The following is a 19,589-nucleotide window of genomic DNA, read 5'->3' as shown; positions in this document are numbered from 1 at the left end:
CATATCTGTTACTTTGAACTTTTTCCAGACCTAAGAATTTCAGGACTTCTGGATTGCCCCCGTGTGCCTCCCTTACATGGGACTGCAAGCGTGTCGCTCCTGGTTTGCCTGTGCGTATGGCATACATATGCTCCCTAATTCGCACTTGCAGTTGGCGCTTGGTTTGTCCAATGTAAAAGAAGCCACAGGGGCATAAAATGGCATAAATTACATTTTTCGTACGACAGGTAATTAATTCTTGTATCGAATGTTGAATTGGTCCTAATCTTACATTCCTAGTTTCCCAACTGTGCTTGCATTGATTACATTTCCTGCATTTATAATTTCCTTTAGGTATGACGTTATCTAGCCATGTCTCTTTTTTCGTGGCTGCTTTCTTTCTTTTGTTTTTATTAATAGTCTCCCCTATACAGTGGTCCCTCAAGTTACAATATTAATTGGTTCTGGGATGACCATTGTATGTTGAAACCATTGTATGTTGAGACCAGAACTCTATGGAAACCTGGTAATTGGTTCTGAAGCCCCAAAATGTCATCCAAAAATAGGAAAAAGTGAGGATTAAAGAAAAATAAGTAGATAACTAATATAGATAAAGCAAATCCTTACATATAAAAGTAATAAAGATCTGCTGGGAACTGTAAATCACTGTCTATGTCAGTGTTTCCCAAGCAGGGAGCCTCCAACTGTTGCAAAACTACTTGGGAAACACTGGTCTATGTAGAGGACAGGTAAAAAAAAGTAATGGAGTCGCCCTCACCTGGTGTCCAAAGGAGCAGCTAACCCTGGTACAGGTAAAGTGTACAGAACATGTAATACCACTCTGTACTGTAGGGGGCGCTACCAGACACCAGTCAGTGCATACGCTTCAGTAATACAGGGGTTTTACCAGTGAATGCCCATTTTGATTGGTCGGTTCTTCGGGCCAATGACACGTTGCACAGATCTGGACTGTCCATAGTATTGTATGTTGAGTCTGGTTTCAACTTACGATGGTCCAGAAAATACCATTGTATGTTGAAACTATTGTATGTTGAGGCCATTGTAAGTTGAGGGATCAATGTAGTGACATTCTTCTTATATGTAATCCTAGGTTTTGACTGTGCCACTTCTTTTAGGTCCTCCTCGGCTTTTAATAGAAACCAGTTTCTTCTGATTGCCTGCTCTATCACAGAATTCATAGGTGAGTTTTGGAACACAAAAGTAAACTTTTTTCTTTCCATCTCTTTCTCCTTTCGTTGTACTTTATTTTTTAATAAATCTTTCCTTTTTACCTTTTCTGCTTTTTCTCTGCCTTTTTTGATTATACTCTCTGGATATGCTCGCTCTTTGAATCTATTTTCTAACTCGTTAGCTTGCTGTATATACGTGATCTCATTAGTATTATTACGTTTGAGCCGGATGAACTGTCTGTATGGGATATTATTTTTCACTATTGGTCTGTGCGAACTATGGAAATGCAGCAATGTGTTCCTAGCTACATCTTTTCTGTAATTTTCAGTGACTATTGATCCTTTGTCATTGACAAGTCTAAGATCTAAAAATTCAAATTTTTTGCCACCGTATTGGCTGGTGAATTGCATGTTAACAGAGTTATTATTTAAATGCTCTACAAATTGCTCAAACAGTATTTCTGTCCCTGTCCAAGTGACAATAATATCGTCTACATATCTATGATATGTTTTAATGTATTTTAAGAAGGGATTTTTTGTACTGTAGACATATGAATTTTCGAATACTCCTAGGAACAAGTTAGCATACGTACAGGAGACCCGATTTCCCATCGGGGTTCCGATCTCCTGCTTATACCACTACTCTCCCGATAAAAAGGTGTTATTGTTAAGGACAAATGTTAATCCCTCAGTAATTAAACTCTATTAATTCTTCTGACATGTTGGCATACTGCAATGTATTTCTTATAGCCTGCACACCCGCACTGTGGGGAATGCCAGTGTATAGACTAGTGACGTCAATGGAGCATAGACTGTCATGTTCTTCTATTTGTATTTCTTCCATAATCTGTAAGAGGTGTTTAGTGTCTTTTACATGCGACATTAGTGAGGTGTGTAAAGGACTGAGCATCCAGTCGAGATATTGCAATAAATACTCGGTCGCTGAGCCGATCCCGGCCACAATTGACCTGCCTGGGGGTCGGCTCAGCGACTTGTGAACTTTTGGAAGATGGTACCACCGCGCGGGTTTGACATTGTCAGGCAACAATCTTTCTGCATATTTTTTAGATATTACATTTTTGTTAACATACTTATGCAAAAATGATTTAAGTTTCTCAATGATAGTCAACGTGGGATCTGCCAATAAAGGAGTGTAAGTGGTGGCGTCGGCTAATTGCCTGTGCGCTTCTTCTTCATACTCTTTAGTGTATTGCACCACAACACTACCTCCCTTATTGGCACGTACCACTGTAATGTCATCTCTTTTTTCCAGTTTTTTTTACTGCTTGCGACTCTACAGCTGACAAATTAGAAACTGTATTGGGATATATGATGGCTTTGGTGTCCCTCATGACTGCCTTAGTTAATGAGTCAATACTACTCCCTTGTATTATAGGTGGGGTAAACTTGGATTTTTTACCTTTCCTAAAGGGTATACCAATGGGGTTGCCATGGGGAATTACATCTAAGCCATCCTTATCCTCATAACAAAATTCTGAGTCTAATAATTTGATGCATTCTTGGTCGCGTGCATCTAATTCTGGTGGGAAGAAACCTAAGGGGCCAATACAAACTTGACTATCACCTTCATATGACTGTTGCTGTGAATATGAAGGTTTATTAGTGAAAAACGTATGCAAATTAATGTCCCGCATAGCGCGTGCAAGGTCCACTTCAAAAGTGACCTCATTAAACCGTTCTATGAGACCATAATTAAGTCCTTTGGACAGTAAAGAAATGGTAGCAGTATCCAGAGGGTCATCTGTCAAATTAATGACATTGGAAATTAGTTCTTCCCTTTCCAGGTAGCAGCTCGTGTCTTCTTTTGTTCTTGTACAGGTGGATCTTGTTCCGTTTCTTTTTCTTTGTGTGTTATATCTCCCTCTTCTTGTACTCTTCCTTCTAAAGGCACTGGTGCAGTCGTAGTAGGACCTTGTTCAGATGATGTTTTTGTCTCTGTAGGAGCACGTTTCTGTAGGAGCATGCTCTGACTGAGTCTAACTGAAGCTGTGGTTTGTATTCTAAAGTGTTGTATTATTAAGTGTTACATCTGAGAAGTTTTATAAGCAGAAGTTCATGTGCTGAGTATACTGTGGATCATTGTTTTCCAAAGAGGGTGTCTCCAGCAGTTGCATAGCCCTTGCATTTTTTCCCTCCTGTCTGTAGCACACCTGGGGGAGGGGTTAATTAACTGCTCTCAGGTGTATAAAACTAACTGGGAAACTCTGTGAGCCCTGCTCTGACTGAGTCTAACTGAAGCTGTGGTTTGTATTCTAAAGTGTTGTATTATTAAGTGTTACATCTGAGAAATTTTATAAGCAGAAGTTCATGTGCTGAGTATACTGTGGATCATTGTTTTCCAAACAGGGTGTCTCCAGCAGTTGCATAGCCCTTGCCTTTTTTTCCCCTCCTGTCTTTAGCACACCTGGGGGAGGGGTTAATTGATTAACTGCTCTCAGGTGTATAAAACTAACTGGGAAACTCTGTGAGCCCTGCTCTGACTGAGTCTAACTGAAGCTGTGGTTTGTATTCTAAAGTGTTGTATTATTAAGTGTTACATCTGAGAAGTTTTATAAGCAGAAGTTCATGTGCTGAGTATACTGTGGATCATTGTTTTCCAAAGAGGGTGTCTCCAGCAGTTGCATAGCCCTTGCATTTTTTCCCTCCTGTCTGTAGCACACCTGGGGGAGGGGTTAATTGATTAACTGCTCTCAGGTGTATAAAACTAACTGGGAAACTCTGTGAGCCCTGCTCTGACTGAGTCTAACTGAAGCTGTGGTTTGTATTCTAAAGTGTTATATTATTAAGTGTTACATCTGAGAAGTTTTATAAGCAGAAGTTCATGTGCTGAGTATACTGTGGATCATTGTTTTCCAAACAGGGTGTCTCCAGCAGTTGCATAGCCCTTGCATTTTTTCCCCCTCCTGTCTGTAGCACACCTGGGGGAGGGGTTAATTGATTAACTGCTCTCAGGTGTATAAAACTAACTGGGAAACTCTGTGAGCCCTTCTCTGACTGAGTCTAACTGAAGCTGTGGTTTGTATTCTAAAGTGTTGTATTATTAAGTGTTACATCTGAGAAGTTTTATAAGCAGTTCATGTGCTGAGTATACTGTGGATCATTGTTTTCCAAACAGGGTGTCTCCAGCAGTTGCATAGCCCTTGTATTTTTTCCCCCTCCTGTCTGTAGCACACCTGGGGGAGGGGTTAATTGATTAACTGCTCTCAGGTGTATAAAACTAACTGGGAAACTCTGTGAGCCCTGCTCTGACTGAGTCTAACTGAAGCTGTGGTTTGTATTCTAAAGTGTTGTATTATTAAGTGTTACATCTGAGAAGTTTTATAAGCAGAAGTTCATGTGCTGAGTATACTGTGGATCATTGTTTTCCAAACAGGGTGTCTCCATCAGTTGCATAGCCCTTGCATTTTTTCCCCCTCCTGTTTGTAGCACACCTGAGGGAGGGGCTAATTGATTAACTGCTCTCAGGTGTATAAAACTATCTGGGAAACTCTGTGAGCCCTGCTCTGACTGAGTCTAACTGAAGCTGTGGTTTGTATTCTAAAGTGTTGTATTATTAAGTGTTACATCTGAGAAGTTTTATAAGCAGAAGTTCATGTGCTGAGTATACTGTGGATCATTGTTTTCCAAACAGGGTGTCTCCAGCAGTTGCATAGCCCTTGCATTTTTTCCCTCCTGTCTGTAGCACACCTGGGGGAGGAATTAATTAACTGCTCTCAGGTGTATAAAACTAACTGGGAAACTCTGTGAGCCCTGCTCTGACTGAGTCTAACTGAAGCTGTGGTTTGTATTCTAAAGTGTTGTATTATTAAGTGTTACATCTGAGAAGTTTTATAAGCAGAAGTTCATGTGCTGAGTATACTGTGGATCATTGTTTTCCAAACAGGGTGTCTCCAGCAGTTGCATAGCCCTTGCATTTTTCCCCCCTCCTGTCTGTAGCACACCTGGGGGAGGGGTTAATTGATTAACTGCTCTCAGGTGTATAAACTAACTGAGAAACTCTGTGAGCCCTGCTCTGACTGAGTCTAACTGAAGCTGTGGTTTGTATTCTAAAGTATTGTATTATTAAGTGTTACATCTGAGAAGTTTTATAAGCAGAATTTCATGTGCTGAGTATACTGTGGATCATTGTTTTCCAAACAGGGTGTCTCCAGCAGTTGCATAGCCCTTGCATTTTTTCCCCCCTTCTGTCTGTAGCACACCTGGGGGAGGGGTTAATTGATTAACTGCTCTCAGGTGTATAAAACTAACTGGGAAACTCTGTGAGCCCTGCTCTGACTGAGTCTAACTGAAGCTGTGGTTTGTATTCTAAAGTGTTGTATTATTAAGTGTTACATCTGAGAAGTTTTATAAGCAAAATTTTAAAAAGCAGGAGTTGTAAGCAGGACCCACTGTAACTGTAAGTATTACACTCCCTTGATAAAAGTAGTTTTTCTTAATAGTTAATAACAGCTGTTCGTCACCAAGGATATGGACAGCAGGATTGGAGGTTTTCTTCAGTGCACATTGTGCCACATGTATACATCTCTGGAGCAGCAGCTTCAGGGTGAATACCGCTGTGACAAATGTGAGCATGTTGCCCACCTGGAGGCTCGTATTAGAGATCTAGAGGAGCAAAATGCAACATTGAGGGCTATTGACAATCTTACAGAGCAAGCAGTTAGTGGGGTAGAAATGGAGGTTGGAGAAACTAGCCAGGAGGCCCAAGTAGGGAGCTGGGTTAATGTAGTTAGAGGGACTGGAAAGGGGGCAAGGAAAAGGAAGGTCACTTCTGCGTCTGATCTCCCAAGTGAAATTGCCAAGTTGGGCAATGATGCGAGGGCCTCAGTATCAGAGATGGCAACCCTAGTGGATACTGGTCTCCCTAACAGCCGGGGGAACAGCTCAACCAGTAGTGTGGGGGATGGTAACGCAGGTAGGCCAAGACAGTTAGTTGTGGTAGGGGATTCTATAATCAGGAAGACTGATAGAATAATTTGTCGCCAAGACCACCTCAACTGAATGGTTTGCTGTCTCCCTGGTGCCAGTGTTCGGCATGTGGTGGAAAGGGTGGACAAATTACTAGGGGGGGGGGGGCTGGGGATGACCCAGCTGTCGTGGTCCATGTGGGAACCAACGACAGAATACATGGTAGGTGGAGGTCCTTGAAGAATAATTGCAAGGAACTAGGTGCCAAGCTGAAGGGAGGGACCTCTAAGGTTGTGTTCTCTGGAATACTTCCTGTGCCATGCGCATTGCAGGAAAGACAGTGGGAGCTTAGGGCTGACTTTTCATTGGGGTACAAACTCTATTCTACGGATAATTTGCACCTGAATGGAAGGGGGTCTGCTGTACTGGGGGAGAGAATCCTGGAAGGGGTGGCTGAGTATTTAAACTAGGTGAGTGGGGGGAGGATAATAAAGCAAAGAAAGCAGACAGTGGGATGGATAGGTTAGAGAGGGGTCAGGACATAATGGTGGGTGGAGAGGAGTCCTGTGGGGGGAGGTTAAGAGCAGTGGATAAGGAGATTCATGCGTTACAAACCAGCTGTAAAAATAAATGTAGCCCGAAAAATTGTAATCCCAATAATTCAAAAAATTCAATTAGCCCCAATAACTCAATAACTACAATAAGCCCCATTAACTCAAAAAATACCGTTAGCCCCAATAACTTAGATAACAATGTTAGACGCAATAACGCAAAAAATCCCATTAGCCCCAATAACTTAAATAATAACGTTAGACCCAATAACTCAAAAAATCCCATTAGCCCCAATAACTTAAATAGTACAATTAGCCCTTATAACTCAAATAATAACATTAACCCCAATAACTCTGAAAATCCCATTAGTGAGACTATATGTGTAAAACTTAATGGAAATGTAAAGTGTATGTTCACAAATGCCAGAAGCCTAGCAAATAAAATGGGGGAGCTTGAGGCCTTGATACTGGAGGAACATATTGATATAGTTGGGGTCACTGAGACATGGCTGGACTCCTCGCTGTTAATCTGCAGGGGTTTACATTGTTTCGCAAGGATAGAATGAACAGAAAAGGTGGTGGAGTCTGTCTGTATGTAAGAAGTGGTATGAAAGTCAGTGTGAACGATGCCATAGTGTGTGATGATTCTGAGGATGTGGAATCACTGTGGGTAGAATTACAAAAGGAGGGAAATACTGAAAAAATAATATTTGGTGTAATCTACAGACCCCCTAATATCACTGAAGAGATAGAAGGTCGACTGTATAAACAAATAGAGAAGGATGCCCGGGCAGGTACAGTGGTAATAATGGGAGATTTTAACTATCCAGATATAGATTGGGGCCGGGGGCTGGCTAAAACTACAAAGGGGAGAAAATTCCTAAATTTATTGCAGGATAATTTTATGGGCCAGTTTGTGGAGGACCCAACAAGAAGTGATGCCTTGTTGGATCTGATCATTTCCAACAACGCAGAGCTGGTTGGTAATGTAACTGTGCGGGAAAACCTTGGTAATAGCGACCACAATATAGTTACTTTTCACTTAAAATGTAGAAAATAAAGACAGGCGGGGAAGGCAAAAACACATAACTTTAAAAAGGCAAACTTCCCTGGGCTGAGAGCTGCACTACATAGACTGGGGGGAGGTGTTGTCAAATACTGATACAGAAGGTAAATGGGACATCTTTAAATCAACTCTAAATAACTATACAGCTAAATATATACCAAAGGGGAACAAATATAAACGATTAAAACTAAATCCTACATGGCTGACAAATGAGGTTAAAAGAGCAATAAACAACAAAAAAATAGCCTTCAAAAAATTCAAATCTGATGGGTCAGCTATAATATTTAAACAGTACAAGGAGCTTAATAAAATCTGTAAAAATGTAATAAAAACAGCAAAAATTCTAAATGAGAGACAGGTGGCCAAAGAAAGCAAACCTATCCTAAATATTTTTTTAGATATATAAATACAAAAAAAAACAAGGACAGAGCATGTAGGACCCCTTAATAATGATATTGGGGAGGTTGTCACGGGCGATCAAGAGAAGGCGGAGCTACTGAATGGGTTTTTTAGTTCTGTATACACTATGGAAAAAGGAGCTGACATTGGCCAGGTCAGTGCTGGTAACACATCATATAATGTACTGAACTGGCTTAATGTAGAGATGGTACAAGGTAAGTTAAGTAAAGTAAATGTAAGCAATTCTCCAGGGCCGGATGGACTACACCCAAGAGTTCTTAGAGAGGCAAGTTCAGTAATATCTGTACCCTTGTTCATGATATTTAGAGATTCTCTGGTGTCTGGTATTGTGCCAAGGGAGTGGCGCAAGGCTAATGTGGTGCCAATCTTCAAGAAGGGCTCTAGGTCTTCGCCAGGCAATTATAAACCGGTAAGTCTAAAGTGCATTGTGGGTAAAATGTTTGAAGGACTTATAAGGGATTACATACAGGAATACATAGGGGATAATAGTATTATAAGTGATAGCCAGCATGGGTTTACTAAGGATAGAAGTTGTCAAACCAATCTAATTTGCTTTTATGAAGAGGTGAGTAGAAGCCTTGACAGAGGAATGGCTGTGGATATAGTGTTTCTGGATTTTGCCAAAGCGTTTGATACTATCCCTCACAGACGTCTGACAGGTAAGTTAAGGTCCTTGGGCTTGGAAACTTTAGTTTGTAACTGGATTGAACACTGGCTCATGGATCGTACCCAGAGAGTGGTGGTCAATGATTCGTACTCTGATTGGTCCCCGGTTATTAGTGGTGTACCCCAAGGTTCAGTACTGGGCCCGCTGCTGTTTAATTTATTTATCAATGATATAGAGGATGGTATTAACAGCTCTGTTTCTATCTTTGCAGATGACACCAAGCTTTGTAGCACGGTACAGTCTATAGAGGATGTGCATAAGTTACAAGATGACTTGGCTAGACTAAGTGTCTGGGCATCCACTTGGCAAATGAGGTTCAATGTGGATAAATGTAAAGTTATGCATCTGGGTTCTAAGAACATGCATGCATTAAACTGGCAGAGTCACTGGTATAGAAGGATCTGGGTGTACTTGTAGATCACAGACTACAGAATAGCATGCAATGTCAGGCTGCTGCTTCCAAAGCCGGCAGGATATTGTCATGTATAAAAAGAGGCATGGACTCGAGGGACAGGGACATAATACTCCCCCTTTATAAAGCATTGGTACGGCCTCACCTGGAATATGCTGTTCAGTTTTGGTCGCCTGTTCATAAAAGGGACACTGCAGAGTTGGAAAGGGTGCAGAGACGAGCGACTAAACTAATATGGGGCATGAAACATCTTAGCTATGAGGAGCGATTAAAGGAGTTACAATTGTTTAGTCTTGAGAAGAGACGTTTAAGGGGGGATAGGATAAACGTATATAAGTGTATAAATGGCCCATACAAAAAATATGGAGAAAAACTGTTCCAGGTTAAACCCCCCCAAAGGACGAGGGGGCACTCCCTCCGTCTGGAAAAGAAAAGGTTTAGTCTAAAGGGGCGACACGCCTTCTTTACCGTGAGGACTGTGAATTTATGGAACGGTCTACCTCAGGAACTGGTCACAGCAGGAACAATTAACAGCTTTAAAACAGGGTTAGATACATTCCTGGAACAAAATAACATTAATGCTTATGCAGAATTATAAAACTACATCCCTTTCCCTTATCCCCCTACACCCTTCCCTTCGATTCCCTGGTTGAACTTGATGGACGTATGTCTTTTTTCAACCATACTAACTATGTAACTATGTAACCATATGTTTAGACAATGCAATATTTCTTGTATGTTCTGTGGTGGTTTTTTTATATTTGTTCCTAGACTTGTAGGATCCTTGTTTATGTTCAGATTTAACATTTTGCCAAGCAAATTCTTGTCTGCTGTCATAGTCCCTTTTGTATCCCTGTTTTTGTTTTTCAGTTCATCTTGTAAAGAAATGAGTTTTTCTTTGAGTTTATCCAAAAAACTAGCAGCTTGCATATGTGGTGCTCTCTTAACGAATTCTGTTTTGGCTTTCTGCAGTAATTTGTGTATTTTGTTGTGTTCTATACGGTTGCGGGTGAGGACTATTTGGAGCAGTTTTAAGGCATGCTCGTGATGGGCTAATGTCCATGCTTTGACAAAGACCTCGTCATCTTGGAATATCACAGGTTGTTTGAACATGCGCAAACCTCTTCGGGCTCTATCACATAGGTTGTAAGATTGCAATGACTGGACTGTCCAAAATGATGCCATTTCCTTATCAGACAGAGTCGTAATCCAATGTTCTAAGGATTTCAAGCTAATGACTTCTATATCATCCTTGGTATTGCAGTCAAGGAAAAATCCCCCCACGTCCTCTCTTCCTATGTGTACTGCTACATCTAACTGATCCAACAGCGTGTTTTCCTCCATGTCCATGTTTTGTGGCTTTTTCTTGTTGCTTCGGCTGACTGGCAGGTCAGCTGTGCGTGCTCTGTGTTACTAAAGGGTTAAGATAAGTAATGCAGTTCTCAAAGAGACAGTAACGCGGCACTGCGTGAAGCATCTGGACTAGGAGCCTGTGCTTGTAAGGGACCTGAATGTAGCAAGTGGTGCTGGTGGCGGTGCTCTGATGTATGCAGACAGGTTCAATAATATTCACAAGAAGGAAGTAAAGAAGACATCGGCCACTCACCAGGTTTCAGCAGAAAGTATCTTCTTTATTGAAGCATACTAACATACACATATTGATCGGAAGAGGTTGGTGATAGACGACCGAGCTCTGTTTGGTACGACTTGCGTGCTTCCTCCGGCCATACTAATTCCTACCTGTGCACAATATATATACAGGTGCGTGCAAAATTACCTGCCTATCACGTCACAGGACGGGGAATCACGTGACTATGTGACGTGGAGGCAGGTAGGCATGATTAAAAGTTAGAAGCAAGCTGTTAACTCTGTCCTATCATTCATTCCAATATTGCCTGTTGCGTTAGTTTTTATAATCCATAATGTTTCTATACGCAGTAATTTCTGGTCTATGCGTTCATATCTGTTACTTTGAACTTTTTCCAGACCTAAGAATTTCAGGACTTCTGGATTGCCCCCCTTACATGGGACTGTAAAGCTGTTCACTCGCACTATAACCCAGTATATTGGGGGTAAACAGGGTGTCAGATTATCTTTAAACTTAAAAATCCACCAATGCTATGATAAAAGATTTTACTATGTTTAAAGTCTGTTCCTGTCTTTTCCGGCATTGCTCTTTACATACCCTGCAACTCTTACCCTCTTAAAACCTAAACAGACCCTATTTCAGTCTCTTATAATGCCTCAGACATGTTTCCACTGGAGGTTTACCCACAATTTTGAGTGGAAATTGGAATACTATATAAGTACTTGTAGCATCCCACCTGTCCGTCCTGGATAAGTTTGCCAGAGGGCACATAACATTGGGTGATTGAAAGGCTATTTATATTTTATCCACATAATGACACTCATGATCCTCAAAAAACTGTTATAAAAAGTGTTCCTATCATTGCTTACAAAGAAACAGTGCCATTCATGTGTGTGGCTGTTTCTGGTACTGTAACGTAGCCTTATTTTTTTTGAACATCTGTACCTGTGTAAAAAGAAAAGAAGTTAGGGGAATAGCTACATAGTGGGGGGGGGGCACATATTCAGGTTTTGCATTGGGCTGTAGAAACTTCTGCTCATTAGAAATCGGAACCCCACTGATAATGTACTGTACACTGATTGGCCATCTAAGTCTTAGGAATAAAAAGGATAAAAAGCAGAAACGTTTTGCAGATGTCCATTTAAGCTGGTTGTCGACAGAGTACATTGTGAATCTTTTCCCAGTTCTGTTGTCCTTCTCCAGAGCTCTGCTGTCAATCTTACTGAGATGTGATAATTGCCTTAGAGTTAAATAGCTTTGAGCATGACTTTTGGCATATCATTCTAAGTTTGACCATGTCTAAAATTCAATGAAATCATGATATTGCTCAGACAAAAGAATGACATGTACAAGCCACTAGAATTGTTCATAGATTTGTTTTTTTTTTTTTCCAGCCTTCACTGTACTGTATATCACATTTAAGAAGTAATGGAACTGTAGCTGTCAGAACTGTTTCAATATATTTTACTATGTATGCGTAGCTGGTATTGGATTGCATATTGCTTCACAATTGTATCTATACACTCTATATTTGTAAGTACATGTATTGTTTGCACAAACTGTTATTTTTGACAGTGAGACAATGCATAAAATAATAAATAAAACCCATAGAAATTTTGCGTTTCATGGTTGATTTCATCTGGACAGTTATTTTATTTATGGACGATTATTCAGATGTGAACTAGTAGAAATGTCAGATTTTAATAAAAGTAGAATGTGTTTGTGAAATGTAGAGAATGTTATGGGCTAGAGATGTTATTGGCTATATAAACACAATAGGATTCACCGTACCTTGTTAATTCTATGCTTGGGAAATACATTTGTTATATATTATGACAGCCTCAGGAATTACTGGCAGGTTTGCTTGATGCTCATAAAATAGCTTTGATCACCATACACTTTCCTGTATAATAGGGGAAGATTTATCCCCTTAAGGGCCTAGCCCATTTTCACCTTAAAGGGGTACTCTGGTGGAAACCTTTTTTCTATAAAGGAAAACTGTCATATGTTTTGTCCCACACTATCCATGGGTACCTGTGGATAGTGCGGGAGATGCTGAACATTTTGAGTCCTACCTTGCCCGGATCCGCTGAGCCGTTCGCCCGTTATAGCTGGTTTTCGGTGTATTCAAATTAGCTGCTAACTGGCACAGACGGGGTTACTGCCTTCAACTGGCACTGTGACATAACCGCCGCTCAGCCCGCAGCACTGCCCGGCTAATGAATATTCATACGTTGTCTTACACTTTCCGTCTCATCTTGGCCGAGTCCTGGACGATACTATGCATGCGCGGGATTTCCTATTATACCCGAAAGCTGTCTTGAAGCAACGCTGAAGACAGCTTCTGGGTATAGTAGGAAATCCCGCGCATGCGCAGTATCCTCCAGGACTCGGCCTACATGAGATGGAGAGTGTAAGGCAACGTATGAATATTCATTAGCCGGGTGGTGCTGCGGGCCGGGCAGCGGTTACGTTACAGTGCCAGTTGAAGGCAGTAACCCCGCCCATGCCAGTTAGCAGCTAATTTGAATATACCGAAAACCAGCCATAACTGGCGAACGGCGCAGCGGATTCGGGCAAGGTAGAACTCAAAATGTTCAGCGTCTCCCACAGTATCCACAGATATCTGTGGATAGTGCGGGACAAAACATATGACAGTTTTCCTTTAAATAAACTGCTGTCAGGAAGTTAAACAGATTTGTAAATTACTTCTATAAAAAAATCTTAATCCTTTTAGTACTTTTTAGCAGCTGTGTGCTACAGAGGAAATTATTTTCTTTTTGAATTTCTTTTTTGTGTTGTCCACAGTGCTCTCTACTGACACCTCTGTCCGTTACAGGAACTGTCCAGAGCAGTATAGGTTTGCTATGGGGATTTTCTCCTGCTCTGGACAGTTCCTGATATGGGCATCAGGTGTCAGCAGAGAGCACTGTGGACAACACAAAAAAGAAATTAAAAAAATATTTTCCTCTGTAGCAAACAACTGCTAAAAAGTACTGAAAGGATTAAGATTTTTTAAAGTGTAACTCTCACTAAAACAAATTTTTGCTATTGCCCTCCTTACGGTAAATAAAAAATATTTCTAATATACTTTGTTTAAAAAAAATTTAGTTTTCAATGTTTTATTTGTGCTTAAAAAAGCTCAAGAGCACATTTTCCCCCATCTTATAGACAGACTTTGGACCGAAGTCCAAACACAGAAAGTGCAGCCTGGAGTGTTGGGGGGGGGGGGGGAGGTGTCAAACCTCATCCAATTATAGCTCCTCTCACACTTAACTGCCATATGCTATTGGTTGGACACAACCCCCTCAGCAAACCAGGCTGCACTTCCTGTGTTCGGGCTTCGGTCCAAAGTCTGTGTATAGGATGGGCGAAAAATGTGCTCTTGAGCTTTTTTTAAGCACAAATAAAACATAGAAATATTAGAAATATTTGTGCAATAGCAAAAAATAGTTTTAATGAGAGTGCCCATTCAATAGAAGTAATTTACAAATCTATTTAACTTTCTGGCACCAGTTCATTAAAAAAAAGTTTTCTACCTGAGTACCCCTTTAACCCCTTAAGGACTCAGCCCATTTTGGCCTTAAGGACAATTAAATTTTTACGTTTTCATTTTTTCCTCCTCGCCTTCTAAAAATCATAACTCTTTTATATTTTCATCCACAGACTAGTATGAGGGCTTATTTTTTGCGTGACCAGTTGTCCTTTGTAATGACATCACTCATTATATCATAAAATGTATGGCGCAACAAAAAAACACTATTTTTGTGGGGAAATTAAAACGAAAAACGCAATTTTGCTAATTTTGGAAGGTTTTGTTTTCACGCCGTACAATTTATGGTAAAAATGACGTGTGTTCTTTATTCTTAGGGTCAATACGATTAAAATGATACCCATTATTATATACTTTTATATTATTGTTGCGCTTAAAAAAAATCACAAACTTTTTAACCAAATTAGTACGTTTATAATCCCTTTATTTTGATGACCTCTAACTTTTTTATTTTTCCGTATAAGTGGCGGTATGGGGGCTCATTTTTTGCGCCATGATCTGTACTTTTTTTTGATACCACATTTGCATATAAAAAACTTTTAATACACTTTTTATAATTTTTTTTAAATAAAATGTATTAAAAAAGTAGGAATTTTGGACTTTTTTTAATTTTTTTTCGTTCACGCCGTTCACCGTACGGGATCATTAACATTTTATTTTAATAGTTCGGACATTTACGCACGCGGCAATACCAAATATGTCTATAAAAAAATGTTTTTTACGCTTTTTGGGGGTAAAATAGGAAAAAACGGACGTTTTACTTTTTTATTGGGGGAGGGAATTTTTCACTTTTTTTTTACTTTTACTTTTACATTTTTTTACATTTTTTTTTACACTTGAATAGTCCCCATAGGGGACTATTCATAGCAATACCATGATTGCTAATACTGATCTGTTCTATGTATAGGACATAGAACAGATCAGTATTATCGGTCATCTCCTGCTCTGGTCTGCTCGATCACAGACCAGAGCAGGAGACGCCGGGAGCCGCACGGAGGAAGGAGAGGGGACCTCCGTGCGGTGTTATGAATGATCGGATCCCCGCAGCAGCGCTGCGGGCGATCCGATCGTTCATTTAAATCGCGAACTCCCGCAGATGTCGGGATCTGTATTGATCCCGGCACCTGAGGGGTTAATGGCGGACGCCCGCGAGATCGCGGGCGTCGGCCATTGCCGGCGGGTCCCTGGCTGCGATCAGCAGCCGGGATCAGCTGCGCATGACACGGGCATCGCTCCAATGCCCGCGGTTATGATTAGGACGTAAATGTACGTCCTGGTGCGTTAAGTACCACCTCACCAGGACATACATTTACGTCCTGCGTCCTTAAGGGGTTAAAGACACGGCAATTTTTTTTTATTGCGTTTTTGTTTTTTCCTCCTCGCCTTCGATAATTCATAACTCTTTTATATTTCCATTTCCAGACCCATATGAGGGCTTGTTTTTTTGTAGGACCAGTTGTACTTATTTACATTACTTGTTTTACCCTAAAATGTTTGGTAAACTCCAAAAAATATTTTTGTGTGTAAGGAAATTTAAACAAAAATCATAATTTAGCAAATTTGGGGGATTACGTTTTCACGCTGTACACTTTACGGTAAACATTACATGTTTTCTTTATTCTCTGGGTCAATACGATTAAAATGATACCCATGGTTACATACATTTCAAATATTGTACTGCTTTTAAAAAATCTCAAACTTTTTTTTTACAAAATCAGTATGTTTAAAAATTGCCCTATTTTGACCACCTCCAACTTTCCTATTTTCTATATTCAGGGATGTTTGAGGGCTCATTTTTTGCAGCATGATCTGTAGTTTGTTTTGGTACTATGTTTGCGTATATGTGACTTTTTGATTGTTTTTTTATAAATTTTTTTGTAGTTTGATGGGACAAAAAAGCTGAAATTTTAGACTTTTTTTTTTTACGGTTATGCCATTCGCCATAGGGGATCATTAACATTATATTTTTATAGTTCGGACATATATGCATGCAACAATACCAAATATGTTTAATATTTATAATTTTTTTATGCTTTTTTGTATTAATATGGGGAAAAGGGGTGATTTAAAACTTTATTAGGAGAGGGGCTTTTTCACTCTTTTTTTCCCTTTTTATAAAACTTTTTTTTTACATTTATTTTACACTTTTTTTTTGTCCCCATAGAAGACTATTTATAGCAATCATTAGATTGCTAATACTGTTCAGTGCTATGCATAGGGCATAGCACTGATCAGTATTGTTGGCGTTCTTCTGCTCTGGTCTGCTGCAAGGCAGATCAGTGCAGAAGAACCTGGGAGACGGATGGAGGCAGGTGAGGGGACCTCTGTCTGCCATCTTGGCCAACCTGATCCCCGCAGTGCGGCGGGCGATCAGATCAGCCATTATAAGGGCCACACTGCCGGAGAATGCCATGATCTGTATTGATCACAGCACCTGAGGGGTTATTGGCAGATATCAGTGTGATCGCTGATGTCCGCCATTAACGGCAGGTCCGCACCTGCTGACAACCCCCCCCCCCGGGAATGAAGAGAGCGCAGCTAGTGTCACAGCCGTATCGCAAATGTATGGCACAGTGCGGGAAGTGATGCTATGCAGCGCCGTAAATTTACGGCACATGTCCTTAAGGGGTTAAAAATGGATTGTGATACACAATAGCATAGAATATAATAGTTAATAATTGATCTAATGATGTCAGAGTTGTGGGAACGGGGGTACCATGTAATGCAAGATAACATCCATTATGGCTACAACATCAGCCAGTAATCATTTACCTATGTAGTAAACAAAAATTATTCAGATAGAGTTGAAACGTGTATAAGGTAATACATTGCAAGAGTACGTTCACATGTGCATTTTTTTTTGCTGCAGATCTGCTGCAGATTTGCTGTCGAAGATTTTGCTGCCCATTGACTTTATTTGTTAGCAAAATCTGCTACATCAAATCTGCAGAAGATCTGCAGCAGAAAATATGCACCAGGGCTGGTGGATGCTATAGACCTTGTGCTCCCCAGTTTTTGTTTGAGGATTCCCCTTAAATGCTCAATAGGGTGTAGGTCATGAGACATGCTTGGCCAGTCAGTCTTCTTTACCCCCTATTTTAGCAAGGCAGTGCTCGTCTTGGAGGCGTGTTTAAGGTTGTTAACATGTAGGAATCCTGCTTGGGGCCCAGTCTCTGAAGGAAAGGGAATCATGCTCTGCTTCAGTATATCACAGTACATGTTGGCATTCATAGTTCACCTCAAGAACTGTAGCTCCCCAGTGCCAGCAGCACTCATGCAGCCCAAGACCATGACACTTCCACCACCATGATTGACTATAGGCAAGACTCACTTATCTTTGTACTTCTTACCTGGTTGCCGCCACACGCTGGACACCATCTGAAACAAATAAGTTTATCTTGGTCTCATCGGACCACAGGACATGGTTCCAGTAATCAATGTGTTTAAGTTGCTTGTTTTCAGCAAACTGTTTGCAGTCTTTTTTGTGCTTCATCTTTAAAAGCGACTTCCTTCTGGGACAACAGCCATGCCAATTTGATGCCTAGTGGTGCGCATAGTCTGAACACAACAGGCTGCCCCCCTCCTTTAACCTCTGCAGCAATGCTAGCAGCACTTATATGTCTATTTTCCAAAAAAACTAAGAACTCTGGATATGACGCTAAGCAGGTGCACTCAACTTTTTTATTTGATCATGGTGAAGTCAGTTGTGAGTGGAAGCTGTCCTGTGAAACTACCGTATGGTTATCCTCACCATGCTGAAACATAGTTTCAGGGTCATGGCAATCTTTTTATAGCCTAGGCCATCTTTATTTAGAACAACAATTCTTTTATTTAGATCCAGTGTTGAACTTCCAGTGCCCAGTATTAGAGATTGTGAGAGTGAGCACACCAAAGATAAGACATCTGTTTCTCATTTACACCTGAAACATTAAAACACTATAGAGTCACATGACGAGGAGGGAAAATGACTAATTGGCCCAATTTGATCATTTTCACTTAAGGGCTTACCCACTTTTGTTGCCAAGGTCTAGACATTAATGGTTGTGTGTTGAGTTATTTTGAGGAGACAGCAACATTAAAGGCAAAACCCTTTTCAATCAATGTGTGAACATCCCTGTTCTCCACTATTGTTTTTTGATTCTGATTAATCAAAACAATAATGAGTGAAAGGGTTAAGTGTTATTGTGCATAGTTCTTAAACAGCTTATAAAGGCAGACCTTTTCCACATTGTCATTAGTTTACCAGGCAAGAGGCTGCTGACAGGTCCGCTTTAAAGAAATCAATACTACAGGTCAATTTACATGTGAAAAACAATCTGCAGTATGTGGATAAAATGTTTAACCCTGCTGATCTCATGTGTACGTTCGCATGGAAGATCCGACCCATGTTCATTTACCCAAAGTGTGATTTTATGAAAAAGTTTTTACTTCATGAATCAATATTGCCTGTTCGGGGACATCTAAAGCCAAAAATCCTCATCCTCAATCCCCAATCCTCAAATACATGAAGTCAAACTACTTTTTTCTCAATACATTGAGCATTCCCTTTTTCATAGTTTCCTTTAATGTCATGGAGAGAAGGAATAGAAGATGGAAGTAGAATTTTAAAAAGTGCCACATGTCAGGTAGCATAATTCTTAGAACCACTTGTCAGCCTCAGTGACATCTTTCATCAGATTCACTCCGGGAAGCAAAAATATATAGAAGCAGCAGACACTTGTTCAAAAGAAGCTTTTGCATATAACAAAAGCTACAAGCACAGCAAAGAAAGAAAAGTGACAACAGAAATGATTGAAGAAATTAAATGCAAATACATAATAAACTGGAAACAATTGAGCTCACAAAGTATCTCTTAGGCTATGTTTATTACATTGGGTTTTTTCAGGCATATTTCATTTATAAAAACGTGTCTGCAAAAGTGACATGTCATTTACGTGGTTGTAAAAATGCCTCAATATTTCTGTATATTGTGTGCACAGACAACCACTTTCCCATAGACTTACTCATATACTCTACTCTAAAATACCTAACAAAATAGTTGTTTTCTCCCAAAACATAATAACACTCAAATAATTGAGGATCTATTGTCTCATGGGTTCTGGGGAAAAATGCTATGAATGCTAATAGATGAAAGTAGAAGACTTTTCTCAAAGTGCATAATAAGGAAAGCCAAAAATGTCCCTCAATATTACAGGAACACAAGTTTTCATATCACTTTAGCAGAGAGGATTTGCAAT

General features: G+C 40.2%; 1 long non-coding RNA gene across 1 annotated transcript in view; it reads left to right on the top strand.

Moving 5' to 3' along the window:
• LOC130291582 (uncharacterized) overlaps window positions 1-19,589 on the top strand; it is a 102,362-nt gene that overhangs the window by 71,414 nt on the left and 11,359 nt on the right. The window contains exon 2 of the long non-coding RNA XR_008847968.1: window positions 1,116-1,180. This is a non-coding gene — a long non-coding RNA (uncharacterized LOC130291582). The remainder of the gene's footprint in view (window positions 1-1,115; window positions 1,181-19,589) is intronic.

Source organism: Hyla sarda, chromosome 9, assembly GCF_029499605.1.
Source record: "Hyla sarda isolate aHylSar1 chromosome 9, aHylSar1.hap1, whole genome shotgun sequence".
Lineage (NCBI taxonomy): Eukaryota > Metazoa > Chordata > Amphibia > Anura > Hylidae > Hyla > Hyla sarda.
This window is presented reverse-complemented; position numbering and strand designations above follow the sequence as displayed.